General features: G+C 41.7%; 1 long non-coding RNA gene across 2 annotated transcripts in view; it reads right to left on the minus strand.

Moving 5' to 3' along the window:
* The window catches only part of LOC128075163 (uncharacterized), a 58,205-nt gene that overhangs the window by 21,358 nt on the left and 19,377 nt on the right, over positions 1-17,470 (minus strand). Inside the window, exons 6-9 of one of the 2 annotated variants that reach the window (XR_008203676.1) lie at positions 17,330-17,452; positions 13,501-13,606; positions 13,268-13,357; positions 6,542-11,907 (exon numbers count right to left, since the gene is read on the minus strand). This is a non-coding gene — a long non-coding RNA (uncharacterized LOC128075163). Of the gene's footprint in view, positions 1-6,541; positions 11,908-13,267; positions 13,607-17,329; positions 17,453-17,470 lie in introns of both variants that reach the window. The other variant, XR_008203675.1, reaches the window with a different exon arrangement.

Genomic DNA, 17,470 nt, shown 5'->3' on the forward strand with positions numbered 1-17,470 from the left:
GTCACAGGGTGGGGTGTGAGGGGGGAACTCCTGAGAAATGTTGAGCGCACGTGCTTTTTTGGCAAAGGGTGCTGGCTGGACTCGTCATCTGATAGCATCCATAGATTTGGAAGACTGAAAATGAACTGCATTACAACAGAGATCTCACCACTGAAACAGCACACTGACATTTATATTAGCTCTGTTTGACATGACCTGACGGGCTCAGCTGGGTTGAAGCCATGCCCGTGCAGCATCCACCTGCTTCCCCCTTCCCCAGCCCTTTGCCATATGCCCTTCTCTCTGTCCTGGGAAGGAAGGAGATCCTACCCAGCCCACTGCTGTTAGCTGCAGGAAAGGCAGCTCCTTGGCCAACGACACAAAGCCAAAAGTGGAAAGGTGAAGAAGTAGAAAATGCTGTTGTATGCATAGACAGTGCTCTTATGTTTCCCTGACTGTGGGGAGACTGACAAGCTCAAGAAGAAACTTGGTGGGGTCAGGAGATTTTCCCCTCCTCCAGGCTATGCTGTGCTTTGATACTGAACTGAAGCGACCTCGGTGAAGTTACCTGATTTACCTGGAGGTGGTAGGGAGAGAATCCTCTCCAATAAATTGTATCAATTTAACGGGGATCATATATGAGAGAAAGGGAAGTCCAAGCCCTCGGTCCCCGGGGCTACTTTGGGGGCTGACTGTCAAGGTGTGTTTTTTATTGTGTGTACCGCTTGTCTGATGATAGGAACTAAATTGAGAAGAGGCTCATTTCTCACAGGCCACTGAGCAACCAGAATGTGCTAACTGTCATACGTAGGAAGCACTCAGGTGTCGGGATTGTCAAGAGAGAAAGTGCAGCGCTTTTTATTAACTGCAAGAGCAATCAGCTCTGTCTGGGTCTGCTCAGTCTTGTGGAAACACATAGTTCACACTGGGCAGTGCTCAGAGGCTTAACACAGGTATCAGCACTGAGACTCCAGTAATAACTTCACATTAGAGCTGATGCATTATGGACTGTTGCATAGTCACAATTACACTGATGGCACCTTGCAGCCTGATCTCTGACTTAAAGGCATTTCTTAAGTCTGAACAGGTTCAATACTGCACAATTCAGCTGTGTATTTAAACACTATTTTGTCTTGCATGGTTGATGGAAAGGCTGACAAGATCTTTGTTGCCTGCTCAGAGGGTGGGTATGCTGTATCAGGCTCAGAACTCAGCAAATGTCCAAATGTAGTGCTTGATCTAGCAGCCAGCATCTCTACCTGTGGCAGAAGGGTTGGAACTAGATTATCTTTGAGGTCCCTTCCAACCCAAGCAGGTCTATAATTCTTGGTTTCTACAACATGTGTCTACTTCAAGGTAATATCCTGGCCAGGCCTCATGGTGCATGGTAGAAAAACACTGAAAAGAAAGGCAGTGAGGAAGATGACATCAAAGCACTGGTGGCTGCTTCCTCAGCTCTGCTCAGTCCTTCCCTGAAAGCTGTAAAAATGACTCCAAATTTTTGGAGGGTTAAACGTGATTCTGGAATAAATTTGATGAGCTTAATTTGAATTAAATTTGGACTAAATTCAACCACAGCTGAAAAAAAACCCAAAAAACCAAAAACCAACACATTTCTGAAAACTAGTTCTCATAGTAGCAACCTGATACCTCATTCCTGATACCACATTCCTGATACCACAACACCATTGAGCTGTGCAGGAGAAGCTCTGGGGCTTTCTTTTCTCAGTGAGGAGAGACCCAAACCCCATGACGTAATCCATCATCACAGCTGGGTTCCATGCAGCATGTACAGGAAAGAGGCCAAATACCCCAGAATCAGTACACGGCCTCCTTATCACCTGGAGGTTATCAGAAACGGCATCAAGGACTCCATCTCTGTTAAGAAGTCAGCACTTAGCTGTGAGCTGCTACACCTCAGAGAGTCCCCTCCAGGACTCCATGATTCATGTGGGTCCTTTCCAAGTCAGGATATTCTGTGATTCAATGACTCTGTGAAACAGTACTGGAGGAATCTCTACCTGTTGCTTCATCTAGTAGTTTTCTGCCAGAAATAAGCAAATTATTATTTTTCACTAGCCTAAAATCAGTACACGATTAAGTACATATATGAATATAAGGTTCCAATCTGTTTATTTCACCTCTTTACCCAGAGAAAGCCCTAAGAAAAGCATTAAAGCCAGAGGCCAGCTGGGCCAACTGAAATGTTCACGGCTGACTGCAGCACAGCACTCACTTGCAGGCAAAGAAAATAACCTACTGCACCAGAAAGAGAAAAATGAAATATCCAAGGCCCACCAGCCACTGCTGAGCCTGAATCTCTCCCTTTTCACATTCTCTCATACTATCTCGTATCACAGAAAACACAAACCCTTGGAGCCCTGCACATGATTCCACAGCCAGGTGGCACACCTTGAAGACAAGAGAAGTTACACATGGGTCAGTCAGCTGTACAGTGGTTTGTGTCCTTAGCAGGTGCTTCAGTGTCAAAGATATTAAACTCAGTTATTTTCAGTTCTGTGCCAAGAACCGAAAAGGTCTTCCTTCTCTACCCCCATTCTAATTAAGTTTATAGGCAAGGACTATCAGCTAGGCTGAGGGTTGAGCTGTCAAGTTAAGAGAGAAACGCCAGCAAGGCAAAACCTGCCAGCTGGAAAGACAGAGTTTCTGATGGTGGCTGTACTTTCTGAAAATTATCTCTCCAGTCTCATTTTTCATATGTTTCTCAATATATCTCATCTTTCTCTCTGTCTCTCACATACCCAGGTGCACACAGGCACATGTGAGTTATGTGCTATAGCGTCTTGCTTTGGTGGATTGCCTCTGTCTATATCAAAATATATATAATATAGCTAAGGGCTCTATCCTTCTTCCAGCTACCTCAGTGTAATGCAGACTTCATCTCAGATGATTTGACTCTAGACACAGGCTGTTCTGATTTTCAGCAGGAACTGGCAAGACCATATCTGCAAATCATCCCTGCACACATCTATGTGCTTGTTCCTTAGTACAGCAATTATTGGGTTAATTGTAGTAGAATCTCTACAATTAGTCAACCTTCTCAACAACCCTAGAGTGAAGTAACTCGTACCTTTAGAAAGGGTGGCTGAGATGCAAGAATAACGAACCATTGATTAAGATCTTGAAAATATTTAGGAGCAGAGTTAGATTTCAGCCCCGAGAACGGCGGATCACTGCCCTCTCTGGAGCACCTCATGGAACCGGGCCCCCAGCAGGCATTGCTGGCTGCCACATGTGCTGCTTTCCTCCTGGCAGAAACAAAAAAAATCTTTTCTATTTTTTTGCGATGTCTTTGATTCAAATCCTTCTCAAGCCAATATAGTAAAGTCCAAATTCTCTTCTATTAGATCCTGATAAACAATGGGGGCATTTGAACTTATAAGTGTGAAATGTAAAAACCCATCAACCTTAAGGCAACAATTAGCAGAGGCAGAGAAACAATTCTTAGTGTAGTGCCTTACTACTGGACCTGGCTACATCACTTTGCATCCCATGCAATTCAGAGCTGGAAAATGCATCATAGTGATAATCATCACAATCCAGCTTAATCTAGAGCACTTAGCACATCTACTTTAGTATTTACCAAGGAAATTGGCAAATCTCCCTCTTGAGATGGAGAAGTAAGGACAGTGCTGGAAGTGCCATGGGCTATGAGAAGCACTGGCTTTCAGTCCTAGTGGGTTTGCAGCTCTCAGTTGATGTTGCTGCGACTCCATGGTGTAAAGTTGACTCAGATTCCGAACCTCATCTGTCATCAGATTTGTTGCACCTCCTACAGCTTTTTACTTTACATCCAGGGTTTTCTCAGGCCTCAGTCCCAAATGACCTCTGTGAGACTGGCTGACACTATAGCAATCCAGAGGCACCTGCACCGAAAGGCATAAGGCCCTAGCATCTGTGGTATATTCCCTTTCTCCTGTTGAATTGTCCTTCAGGACTTCACCTGGTCTGAACATGCAAGTTCAACAAACTGGAGGATGATGTGATCTGATTACTACATCTAGATCTGCCATTGCACTGCAAAGCCCAAAATGGAGTCCCAGACTTTTCATAAGGAAAACTCCTTCAACCAATCCTGCTAACACTGTGATGCTGAAGAGTTTCCCAAAATTACAAAAAAAAAATCAGACAAGGCTGAAGGGAAAGAAATACAAGAACTGAGTGGTAAAAAGCTTCTTAGGCAGATAGCAGAACAGGGAACCTGCAGAAGGAGTGTCTATACAAGATGTGGGGCAGAGGGAACATGGGGCCCTTTGGAAGTTGAGCAGCAGATCTTTCCTGCTACTACTCTGTTTTGCAAAAAATAAAAACAAAAATAAAAATAAAAATAAAAATAAAAATAAAAATAAAAATAAAAATAAAAATAAAAATAAAAATAAAAATAAAAATAAAAATAAAGGAGGGTTGGAATGGCATGGTTGCATGGATGGCATGGTTAGAAAGTCTTCGTTTAAGCATTACTGGTAGGCAAGACAATCAGGTCCATGTGATGCACTGATACCCTATTTAAGTAAAATCAAAAGGCTGAGGATCAGGGGGCAGTTTAGATCTCCTCATGAATGACTGAGGTTTAAGATGCTCTGTGATATAATCCGGACAATCTATCATCTCTTTCCCCCCCACAGAGAGGATAATTAACACGGCAAAATGCAGGAGGCTCAGTGCACCCCTTTCTGATGTCAGGGACCCATTTTAAGGTCAATGATTGAAATGCTCCAATGGTGTCAGCTGAGCTTTTGCATCCGTTGCTAGGATTTTACTCACCAAGGACTCTTAAGGTGATGTATGTTCATTAGTTTACAGGAAGACATAATTACCCATCCAAACTGCACCATGTTTCATTTGCTACTAACCTTCTGATTCACCTAGGTAGGTGGCAATGAGTGCATTTGCTAACTGGTGATTACCAAATTAGTTGCATGATAAACCTTTTTCAACATACATTTTAGGGGAAAAAAAAAAAGTAAAATGAGTAATGAGTTGATCTTTTCCTTCAGCATGCCATAATTTTTATTCATTTAACTTGAGCCAATTTATTAGGGGAGAGAGGGAGAGAGCTTGTGTTCCTTTGCACTTGCATTGCAGAAGAGACAAACAAAGGGAACATTTCTGAATGTGGTTATATTTAAAAACTCATATTAATTATAAACCCACATACTCTTCGTAAAGGCAGGGGCTACAGCCTGGCTGGGGGAGGGAATAGGGGGTCATGTATAAATTGTCTCCCAAGGACCCCACTGAAATTTCCATAGCGTTCACCATATGACACTGATGTGTGAAAATTGACATGAAGATTTGAAAATTGGGACCGAGGGAGACCAAGCATAAAATAACTTCAATTTTGCGCTTTCTCTGTCTCTCGGAGGAATAGTGCAGTGGACTGACCAACACAACACGAACAAGCCAAGAGGAGAGAAAAAAAATATTCAGGGAGAAGGATAGGAGTTATTAAAGAGAAAACACACTCCTCACTCACTGAGAGAAAGGATGATCAATGGATTTAGTCACAGAGAAATTCAAGCAGAAAATTGCTGCTGTTTTTTATCTGAGAGGCAGAAAGTTTAACCAAACCAGAATTCTCTCGACTCACTCCTAGGCAAACAGTGAAAAAAACAGAGCTTTGTGAAATGGTAGAAGTGAGTGTTTGTGCGCGTGTGTGTATATTTTTGAGTGTGATTTTACAGTTTTATGATGCCAAATGAATTGTTATACAGAGCCCTCACCTCCAGAAGTCTGCGACTGGGAAGATTTTATAAGGTGTTTATAATCTGCCATGAGATTGAAAATCCCAGCAAAATTAGAAAGCCAACCCCATCTAGTGTGAATAGCCATCAGATGGAGTCACTGCACTCAGCTGCTAACACACAAGTCCTATTCCTTCTTCAGAATGAGGGCAAACACGTAAAATCACCAATTATAGATCAGGATAAGTAACAAAACATTTGAAAACTAAAAGTTTTCGCTGTGCCTCCTGTACTAAAGGGTTAAACATTTTATTCTGGGAAAATTGGCACTGTTTTAAAATGCTATATATTTTCTCTCAGTTTCTTCTCCTTGGGATGCTCTGTGGTGCTGAGTGCAGCTTTTTTGAACTGAATTTTGGCATTCTGGAGGCTCTTGCTGGCACTTCTGCTTACACAAAATCAAGTAAGTCTTGGGACTTGCTGCTAGTGGTTCCCAAACCAGATCATTATGCAAAGGCAGGAGGTACCAAAGCATCACTGAACTGTGGAAATAACAGCATACTTCATCTCCTGGAGTTTAACTGCTATTCTGGGAATAGATGTCCATAATTTTCTTTTGCACTGGTTAGCTGTTCAATAGTTCACATCCTCAGATTATTGGTCAAAATGCCTACCAGACTTGGAAACACTCCTTAGGCTCTCAGCAGGACTATCCAACACTACAGCACTGTGATGTGGACAGACATACATCCTATATGTAAACCCATGAATATTTCTTAAAACCTAGACCTGTTATAAGCCGCATCTTAAGAAAACACATCTGTGCAATCTGTTCTAAGTAGATACCCAGCACTCACCATCACCACTATTGCAGAAGTTCTATCATGTTCCTTCTGCTGTCATTTTCCTTTGTGGATCACAAGTTGCTTGCTATTCTCTATTACCCCAAAGACCTCTGTAAAACAATGGAGATTTAAGTCAGTACATTTTTGTTGTGGAAGAAAGGCTGTGAATGTAGATAGATACAAATTGTAGACTGCTTTAGCTCTAAAACCTGTTGTTCTGTAGTTCTGTAGGTCTTAATATCATTCTCAGTCAGAGAGGTTGCACTGTACAGTTGAACACTGAACACTCTACTGCCTCACCAGACAATTTTTCTCAAGCTTACTTATTTTATTTAGCACATAAGGTTCTTTGTGCTTGCGGATATGATGAGCTACAGGACCACTGTTCACATGCTATGGATTTCATTTATTACAAAGTGTAGGATAAAATAATGAAAAATAGCTCCAGCCATTCCTTCTCTCTCCAGGGTATCTCAGCACCCCTATGGATGACCGCACACATAGTCAGCTCCATAGAAACAAATGGAGAGGAAATGGCACTGCACTGCTCAAAGCTGGAGGACTGCGCTGGACTGGAAGCATACTTCATCCATAGCTTCTATTGAAGGTTTATTACAGAGGCTACTGGAAAGAAAACAAAAAAACATTTATATTTTTGGGGGAAAAGATGGGCCTTATAGGTACTGGAGAGCAGGCAGAAAGAGAATTCTCTATTACAAAGGTCTTTAGGAAATATTTATCAATAAACACCTTGAGGTGTTTCCAATAGCTCCAAATAAAGAATACTCTACGACTCATAGACTGACTAACACAAGAGCTGCCCGTCATTGACTCTTAATGCTCTACGGAGCATGAAAACAATGGCAGGAAAACAATATGAAAAGGCCTTGCAGGTAATTTCACAGGGTAACAAGGAATGCCAGGCTCATTCTAATTACTGACACTCTGGACATTTAAATGAAACTTGTTCTTTATAACATGCCTGATATAGAAATGCAGCATTAGATGCCTTTTATGTGCCCTCATTCCATTTGTTAGTTGCACTCAGAATATGTTTTTGGGTTTATTTTTGTAACTAGGAAAATTGGAACACCACATAAAAACAAACAAACTTGAAATTCTTCCAATGATCCCTTCATTCCAGTAGCTGAGGCTTTAAGGAATGCCATGAGAAAACTGCAAGAATTAATAATAGTAACAATAAAGCAACAATAATAATTACTATTATAGTAATAATAATGTTTTCTTTTTAATATTACATGAACCAAAAATAAGATGCAAGGCCGCATTTCATTGTTTTCTTTTATGAGCTTGCTATAACACATTGGCTGTGAGACAGCGCTGCCTTGAAATACCATTTGGTACTGTGTGTCAAAGAACCTATCTTTTATTTATATACTTAAAGCTGTTTGCAACCTGCCTTGAACGTGGCAAGGTTGATGCCATCTCCCTTTTAATGAACTCACATTGCCGAGTTACTTTTAATTCACAAACTGTGAGAACAGAATTTGGCAAAATATTTTTACACCACCCAAGGAGACATTCTGAGGACAAATTTTCTGATATCAGGGTGTCCTCTGTCCTCTGTCTTGTGTTAATATTTGCATTTCAAATACTCTTCAAAGTACTTGAATTTCTCACCTTTAGATCCTTCTTGATCTGTGTATGACCTTTATGGTTTCTTTCCTCTAAAAGGCCTGCTTCTTCCAATAAAAAGGTGATTTTTAAAAGAATTTGTCTTTATTTGTATATAATCATTGTATAGATTGCATCAAATGCTTTAGAACATACATGAAAAACACTCTTAGCTTTTCACACGCAGTTAGGAGATAGTTGTCTCTCTGTGAAGTTTGAGATGAAATACTCAAATGCAAGAGGAAAAAAACTATATCACCTACCTTAAAGAGGTCTTCAGAAACCTGCTGGGAAGAGTCTGAAGAGGAAAGATAGGAATGATACACCACCATTTTTGAGAAAGGATGGGATAATCCCATTGGTTACTACTATGCAGTAGTGTTTTCAAGGTTACTTTCAACTCCAGAGCAAATAGTTTGCAAGCAGTCCTGAAGATTTAGCTAGAAAAGAGAGATTCTTAGAAGTGAAAAAAGAGAGTCATAGGCCACTGGGTGCTGTGTAATTGGCACTCAGCCCCAGTCACAGAGGTGGGAGCTACATCCAAGCTTTCTCCATGTTGGAAGTAGGGAATATATTGAAGTTGGAGGCAGTTTAGTGAAAGCTCATTTGGACTATGCAGTTCTGTAAAAATGAAACCACTTTACATACAGCTTCAAAAGTAAGGTTGGAAGCACCAAGTCCCCACAGCTCTGAAATGTTCTATTTAAACAGCATGGAAATTCAGTAGCTTGATTCTTGTGTTTTACTTCAGTTTTTATTTTTTGCAAAAGCATCTATATATCTACATTAATGTAGATCTTGCCATATCAGTGTAAAATTACTTTAAAAGCAAAAAAAATCAAAACAAAACAGTAGTCGAAGGAAAGGTAATCTTAACCTTCAGATATCTCAGAAGAAATTATTTTGCCAAGCGGGGATCTGCAGTGGGTTAATCAGCCTTTTGCAGAAAGTGAAGGAAGAAAAATCTCTGACTAATCTCAAAGTAGTTGTCATGGGTAAAATCATCAAAATGTATAGAAGAAACAACACTTTTTAGTTTGAATGCATCACATTTTTTACAGACAGAAAAGACTTCCTAAGGACATTCTTGCTATCTTAAATCCCTCAATCTTGCTCAGTGTCATTTCTGAATGAAACCATTGTTGAGGCAACACTGAGTTGAATAGCTCCATCAACCTTCCTTAATTTTCTTGAAGATTATGGGAAAACCTCTATAAATCACTTTTATGACCTCATGAAAAACTTGCAGTTGTATGGCAACACTTGCATGAATTATGAGATAGCCACAACAAGGACCAAAGATGTCAAGAATGCCAAAGCAAAGCTTTTTGTACCCTGGGACATGGCATTGCATTCCTCAAATCTGCTGTTGGCAGAAACACCAAAGGCAGACATGGAATCTACACTTCTCTCTGTCTCCTAAATGCAAGGCAGGGATTTGGAAAAGCTGGGAAGGCACCGTTAAAATAGCCTTGAGAAGGGTCATTAGTCTGAAGATGTAGCAATTTAATTCCTCATTAGCATTATAAATTAAGCAGAATATACACATGAAAAAAATACAACAAAAAAATTCCAACATCATATACTTTGTGAAAAAAAGAATGCAGGAAAAATGCTCTTTTTTTTTCCTTTAAAAAAAGAAAAAAAAACCTTTGAAGTTTACACAGTATCTTTTGCTGAGAGACTTCATGCAGTTCCAGTGATTTAGTATCAAGCAATAGACTTCCAGTTGGTCTTTCTTGGAATTCCTTCTCAATTACCATGATCTCACACAGTGTTTTTCTCCCATGTGTTGAAATCAAAAGTCCCAATTCAAGAATCACTTGGCTTTATGAAATTTCATGGTACTGGAAACCTAAAGCAAAGCCTAAATTTTGCAACTTTTAGATGATAAACTGAGAGACAAACACCTGGAGTGTGTTAGAGCTAGAGACAATTGTACACGTACTAACTAAAAGTTATGTGATTCCAACTGCACTGAAACACTTCATAGCAACAAATTGATTTTGTCAGCACTACTTTCTGGAGGAAAACTGCAAGAAAGGTTCTGGCTGTGCTAGAGAACCCAGGCCAACTTTTCGGAGAGGACACAACAATATTTGGCTTTGTGCTTTAATTTTCTACCATATACTAGATAATTAATAAAAAAAAAAAAAAAAAAAAAAAAAAAAGAAGAAGTGAAATATTCTAGTTTTGTCAAAATATTTTTTTTTTCTATTATTGACACTAAATGAATCTTGAGATATTTCCTGGCAAGCGTACTGAATGTTTCAATTGTCACCCGCATTCAGAGCAGAGTCAGACTCCCAAATCTCCCCCCACTGCTACTGAATAAAATGTTTATCCTCTATCAATGGCAGCAACGTTCTGTTTAGGCAACCCAAACATAACCCCTCGGTGAGTTCCCGGAATAGAAATGGCAGAAGGTCCTGGGTTCAGCCTGAGTGAGCTTTGGCCAGGCTGACATACTCTCACCTCCTTCTGTCCCCCACACCCCAGTGTGCAGAGGGAGGCCACAAATGTCACTCTGAGGCACCCCTGGGGATGGATATTATTGATGTTCTGCTGGCCATGCTACAGCAAAGTGTCCTGCAGCTGCGGTAAGATGTGGAAAGCAGATTTGCTCTCCCGTTTGATTTCCACTTTCTCTCCTTCCTCCTCTCACTTTGGATAACTCTGTGACTTCTCTTGCACCTTAGAAGTTTTAGTTTGGGATAGAAGCAGCCATTGGATATGAGGAACTGGGGCTCTGTGTTGTGATTCAGACAAGCCCATATTCCATTTTTTTAACTGATCTTGACACCTCTCTTTGGAACAGAGAGCTGAGATGATACGCTTTCTGCTTTCTCCATTCCTGAGGTCTGCTCACACTGCTATTTCCCCTAATCCTCTTGCCCAGGCCCTGCTGTTTGAGCCAATTCCCTGAGCTTCTTCTCTCTCTTTTTCCCCCTGCCATTATTCCAGGTGGTTACCCATCCCATTTCACTTACTTCAGAGTGTCACCAGGTTGCTGCCAAAATCTCTTCTGTTTTCTCTCCCGTTGTGTTCACTCTTTCTCTTTTTTTAACTTTTAATCTCAGCCCTGGGTGAGGTGCACTGAGCAGTCATGATGAAGCTTTCAGGATGTTAGAAAGTAAACTGCTGGAAGAGGTCAGCGAGAGCAAAAACCAATAAAGCACAAGAAAGAAGTTTGATACATACGAACAAAGCAATTGGTAATGATGTGAAATAGTTGGGTCAACCAAGGGCTGTGCACAAATGAAAAGATTCACCTCCAAACACCTGAAAAGTTTACCTAACCTGCTTTTCCTTGACAGGAGTTAGTCTGTTGCCATGAACCACCGCTAACAGCTTTACACCTTATGTTTATTTGCACATCTCCAGGCATAGATGAGCATCTGGCCATGAGCAGCAGGGTGGATTCTTCTTTCAAAAGAAGCTCCTTAAATCCTATAAGCCTCCTGGCTTCCTTTTCTCTTCCATTCATTGCTGCGTATTACCTGAAAAGTGTGATTTAAGGCCAGGTTTTCAATATTCTCTCTTAGCACCAGAAAAACTGTTGAATTCAAAGGGGTGGCCTCTGATGTATGGGATTGTTCAGTGTAGAGGTGGCCTCCTTGAGCACCTACTTCATCGGGCAGCCATCAGATAGCGTAGCTCTCATTAAGGAGGGCAAAATTCCCTATTTGCCAGGCAGGGAAGGTTTGCCTACAAAAGGACGGTGATTTTTGAGATACATTTCACTTCCGCATTTCACAGTTTTACTCATGGGGAAAAAAAATAAAAGAAAGAAAGAAAAAAAAAAAACAAGAAAGAGAGAAAGAGAGAGAATTGTCAGCTCAGATTTTCCAATTTTCATGCTTAGAAAAAGCAAAGTTTTTTTTAAACTATGCGATGAAAATCAATATCAAGAGTGGTAGCCACAGTATGTTAGAGACTATCTCCCTCCTTTTCTCCCTTTCTAAGCTACTGGCTTAGAAAGATGGGAAATATTTTCCTTCCTTTGGTGCTTGCAAGCTGAGACCCTCTGACTCTGCTCTCAGTATGACTCCAGAGGGTAATTAAATGAAATAATATCTTTTGTGGAATTATATTTTCATAAAATTCCTTAGAAAGTACAGAACTTTCTGTTGTTTCATCTGTCTCAGTGTCATTGCTAGCATACAAGGAAGCACACTGACACTTTCATGATAGCTGTGGTACAATGACCTGAAAGGAACAAAATCCTAGTGCCTTGCTCAGATGGCCAATTCAACATGATTTTTCCCTGCTCTGGGAAGTCAGCCAGACTGCCAGCTGCAGCCCATGCCACCCCTTGTTGGACCTGGAGGGCTCTTTCTTAGACCTCAATGAGAGCAGCCTTTATTAAAAGGAGAATTACAGTATTAATAGGAATTTTTTTTTTTCCTAATGACAAAGAACTCAATTTCTTCATACTTGGAAGTGGTTTTATACCCAACTATGCCAATCTCAATATTATCTCAGATGGATACTTGTTCCCTGGAGGCCCTTAGGGGAATGACCTTATGTCCCTTACCTTTGATAAAGCACTGCTTGCATGCATATAATTCAATTAACATCATCAGCTTATGCTAATTTTGAATTTAGATGGCATGCTGGAAATAAACAGGAGTGTTTATGTCTGTCTAGAAAGAAAACACAATGACAAGCTTCCCTCCTCCATGCCATACACACCGCTATACCCACACCAGTCTGCACGCACACTGCAATCCGGCCAGCCCCTGCCCTGCGAGAAGCCTTCATTTAGCTGCCTGTGCTCCCTCCATTTCCTAGGGGGATTTGGACAAGCAGAGCAGCCAAAATAACACAGAGTGACACATAAACATCCTTTGTCAACCATTTACTTCTTGCTCTACTCCTCTGCCTGCCGCATTCCTGATTTTGTTGGTTATTTTTCTGGCGTTGGTTTCTTTAATTTAGGGTGCTCTACAGACTGTGGGCTACAAGGATGGCAAGGAAAATACATTTAGAAGTGGAAAGGATTACCCAAACCAGAAAGAGTACTTCATTTAGCATAGCCTGGCTGTTCATAAGAAAAGGCATGTCCCAGCCTCCCCCAGCCCACTGCAGAGCACAACTTACATGAGGAGAGGTCGAGAGCCGTGTTGACGTATCAGGTCCCAACAACAGCAGGGAGTGTGGTTGTGAACACATCCAGGAAGGAGACCAAGCCTTAAATCACAGAAGATGAAAGAAGCAGCCTTTGTGATCAGATGGAGGGAAAGAATTCCTTCCTGACTTCATCCTTAGCAATCAGGTGAGCAGCTCCTACGCAGCCATAGCAAGCAGACACATGAGGAGCTGTAAGGTCTTACAGGTTCATCAGCAGGAGCTTCCCATGTTTCATCCGGGAGGATTTCCCTTGCCCAGGCTTTCTGTGTATCTGGGGATGAGCAGGGCAAAGTGTTGATTTTGAGGGTGCTGTTCAGAGAAAAAAAACACAGCAGTATATGACATGTCTTAGTGCGAGACATGCAGAACTCCGTGCTGGGAATTCATCAACTAGGGATAATTTTTATCTCTGATTAAAGCTGTGAGCAGGCACAACTCTTTCGCAGTTGACAGCTCTGGGCAAGGAATGGATATGGCAGAATTGTCTAAAATACAACTCAAGTTAATTTCCTTGGATCCTTCAGTTCTCATCAACATGGGCATTTTCTGACGATCTGATTTACTTACCAGCAGTGCCCAGTCATCTATGCCAAGGCAAAGAAAAACAGAGGACATATGCTGAAAAATTTGTAACATGGTCCCCTAATCAAGTGCTGGCTCCATCCTGTATCCTGTTATAAATTGTAATCTACATTGTGTCTACTGTACACACACCATTATTCTTTCCTCTGATGTTTCAAGCAGCTTTGTCTGATTGCATTTAAATACTTTTTTGAAGTCATTATTGGTTCTCCACTTATTTATACGTTGCAGGGCTTGGTGGTTATCTCTTTTTCTTATTAGGAGAGGGACTCAAGGTTACATTTATTCTTCATATCCGAGGAGCCAATTAACTTCCAGGCTCCCCCAATGCCATCTCAATAAATAGAGGCTGCTGTAGCCGTATTTCCTTCCAGAGGGAGACCAGGATGTTCAGCCAATTCTGAATCCACTCATAGCACTGTTTCATGGTTGAGATATTCAGAGGACAGTCTCCACTGGAGAACTAGGCCCTTCTCTGACTGCTGTGTGAGCCAATTTCTTCATCATGTTTCTATTATTCTCAGAGTATCTGCATAACCCTGCCCAAAGGAAACTAATTTCTGAGCAATATTATATTGAGTATCTTTTGTTGGAGGTGGGGGACATGAAGGGTTTTTTCTTAAGGTTTGACAATAAAATACGCTCTCATTTTTTCCTCCTGTAGCCTCCTTACTTCTCCCTACAAATCCACAAAACACCCTTAAGATTATTTACCTTACTTTTAGAAGAGCTATGGGTTAGACTGGACACTGTGCTTTCTGGAGCAAGGAATTAAAACACCAATAGCGGCTTTCATGGGAACAGCTGTCCTAGAAAGAGAGAGCACCTGGGGCACAACCCCTCCATAAATAGTGTGGCTCCAACCCTCTTAAATATCCTGAGTAAGCCTCACTAGGAGTTGTGGGGAGCCATTACATATGCTTAAGTCCATATATCCCACCAATATGAAGCTTTTTCTCTGCTTGGGGGCAGAGGAATGGTGCCAGCATCAGGCCCTTGTTGAAGTTGGCAAACTGATGGGGGCAGCAACATTTATGGTGATCTCTGCCTTGATGTGTGGCAGTGCACTGCGCCTCGTCTCACTTTCTGCAAGTCCTTTTTTTCTATCCTTGAAGGCGAGGCCGTGCAGGTGGCTGCGTTCCCTGGGACAGGGAGAGTTATGTGACTGAAAGTTGGCTGAGCCCTGCCGTGGCATTGTGCCGTCCCAGCTGGCAGCACTACATCATCCATGCAGTGCCAGCCGGGATCAACCAGGAGTCAAGGTCAGGAAGGCAATGTAAGGGGAGCCAGCGCCACGTGGAGCAGCTCAGAGAGGATGTTGCGAGTGTGGGACTACCCAGCTATGGCTGTGAAACTCTGTAAGGGGGAAAAAAAGAGCCAGCTTCACACAAAAAAGTGCCATTTTGGTTGAACTACAAATAAAACCCAGGCTGAACTGAAAGGCAAAGAGGGTCACAATGGGTGGCTGTGATGAACACACAGTGAAGGATGGAGTGCCAAATCTTGCCAACAAGGGGCAAAAAATAAAAGCTCCATTTGTGAACCTAATTGGCGCGTGACACAAATGTGGTAGCAGTAGTTGAGCCATCCCATCTGGCACTTCTTATTAATCAAAAGACTCTAAAGCCAAGGAAACCTCCAAAAATATCTATCAACAGGAGCTGAGAAAGGGAGAACGTAAGGCAACCCTAACTGTGTCTCCAGAGGCTGTGCTTGATGCTAACAGGTGGCAATGAACACTGCGTGATTTAGAGCTCAGAGGGGAATAGGAATCTGAAAGATCAAATATCATTCCAAAACACAGCCAAGCTTTATGACCTACATATTTGAGCTCTGAGTCTTCCAGGACAGACCTGAATTTGAAAATGGGGGAGAGGAAATGGTTATATCAGCTCCAGCTCAGCATTTCTTGCCTTAAAATCATGTTGGCTTTCAAATAGTTACAAAAGAAATGGCTAGCTCACCTGACATGCATACTTTCTGCAGAACACAAAAAAATACAAAGAAAACCTTCTTTTGTTCAGATGCTAGACTTACTGAAACCCACTTCTTTCTTCCAATAGCACCTAGCATCCCTGACCCATTAAGTTGCGATAACATCCACACTCATACCCTGTATGAGGGTTGATTGGATGGTGACTGGCAGAAGGTCTACAAGTGATTTATGAATACGATTCAGTAGTGCTCGTCAATATGCCTTATGAACAGCCTGCTTCCTTGAATTGCAGTAGGCATCTTTTCTACAAAGATGCACACGGGTCTCAAGTGCATTGCAGGCAGCAAGAGCTCTGCAAGACAGCAACAAAGTGAGGAGAAGGAGTTCAGAAAAGGAAGCAGAAGCTCTGGAGGAGAGAAAAATAATTTGCCCAACAAGTCATAAGACTGAAGCTCAGCAATGGAAGAAGCTTGCTGTTTTGGCAAAATCTTGCCTGGATTTTGCCTCTGGAAAATAATGGAGGACTCCCTTAACTCTGTATCTGTTATCTTTATCTCTTAGCAGCACTCTGGAGTAGAAAGGTAACTGGAAAAGAGTTTATGCACCCCATAGTCAGTATTAAGCAGCAATATTAGCTATCACGGGCTCTCCTGGTAAATGGGGTCTGAACTGGTCTGACAAAGATTAGAAGTGGAGGCTGCAGAGAGTGGAGAAGGATTTGTTTGCCTTCTCTATTGTGTCAGAACGAACCCTGTGAAAAGAGGACGGTGCAGCTTTAATAATAATAAAAAAAAAAAAAAAGAAAGAAGGAAAGAAAGAAAAAAAGAAAGAAAGGTGCCTCAGTTGTCTCGGCAGCTGATCAACAAAGGAGCAGTTGTGAGCTGTAACCTCTTGGAGCTGCAGTCTGGAACATGACACATGTCAGGCTATGATAAATGGTGCGGAGTGTGTGCAATTTCAAGCGCAATGCCCTTGAGATGCTCAGGACCCCGATCGCAAATGTTATTGTTAAATTAAACCTTAAAGGAAGGATTGGAAAGGGGAGGGGTGAGTTTGTGCGTGTATGTGCGTATGCGCGTGCGTGTGTGTATTTATTTCTGTATGTATGTATGGATATACGAAGCACAGAAGGGATGGGAAAAGTGGCAAGGTGAAAAGAGGAAAACTTTGTATTTCTTTTAATTGAATTGTGCATCTCCTAGTTCTGGCTGAGCCATGGGAGAACTTCAGGTAGGATTTTCTGTCCTACGGTCATTTTATTGCATTTGCTCCATCATAATTTAATACCTAGAGATCAGCTAAAGTAAGCAACGGTAAGAGTGAAAAACAAATAAATAAGCAGGTACAGTGCCACACATGCACAGCTCATCTAGCTCAAGCATTCTGCATCCATGTACCTTTTAATGCAGATAAGTGGCTTGTTTCTTAGGCTGATTTCTGGCACGTATTTGTGAGGCAAACACACTTAAAAGATGCTCTCAGAAAGAGGGGTGGTGTTCACAGCCATAACTCACCTTGGGGAGCGTAGGCCTGGAGGCAGATTTCATCCCCAGCCAGTAGGCACAGCCCGAAGTTTGGAGCACACTACTTCTGTGGTACCAGCATCCTACTTTCCTCCTGTGATCTAAGCATCAGAGCTGGAACAGAAGCAGTAA

This window comes from Tympanuchus pallidicinctus, unplaced genomic scaffold (assembly GCF_026119805.1).
Source record: "Tympanuchus pallidicinctus isolate F22 unplaced genomic scaffold, pur_lepc_1.0 scaffold12, whole genome shotgun sequence".
In the NCBI taxonomy this organism is placed as follows: Eukaryota; Metazoa; Chordata; class Aves; order Galliformes; family Phasianidae; genus Tympanuchus; species Tympanuchus pallidicinctus.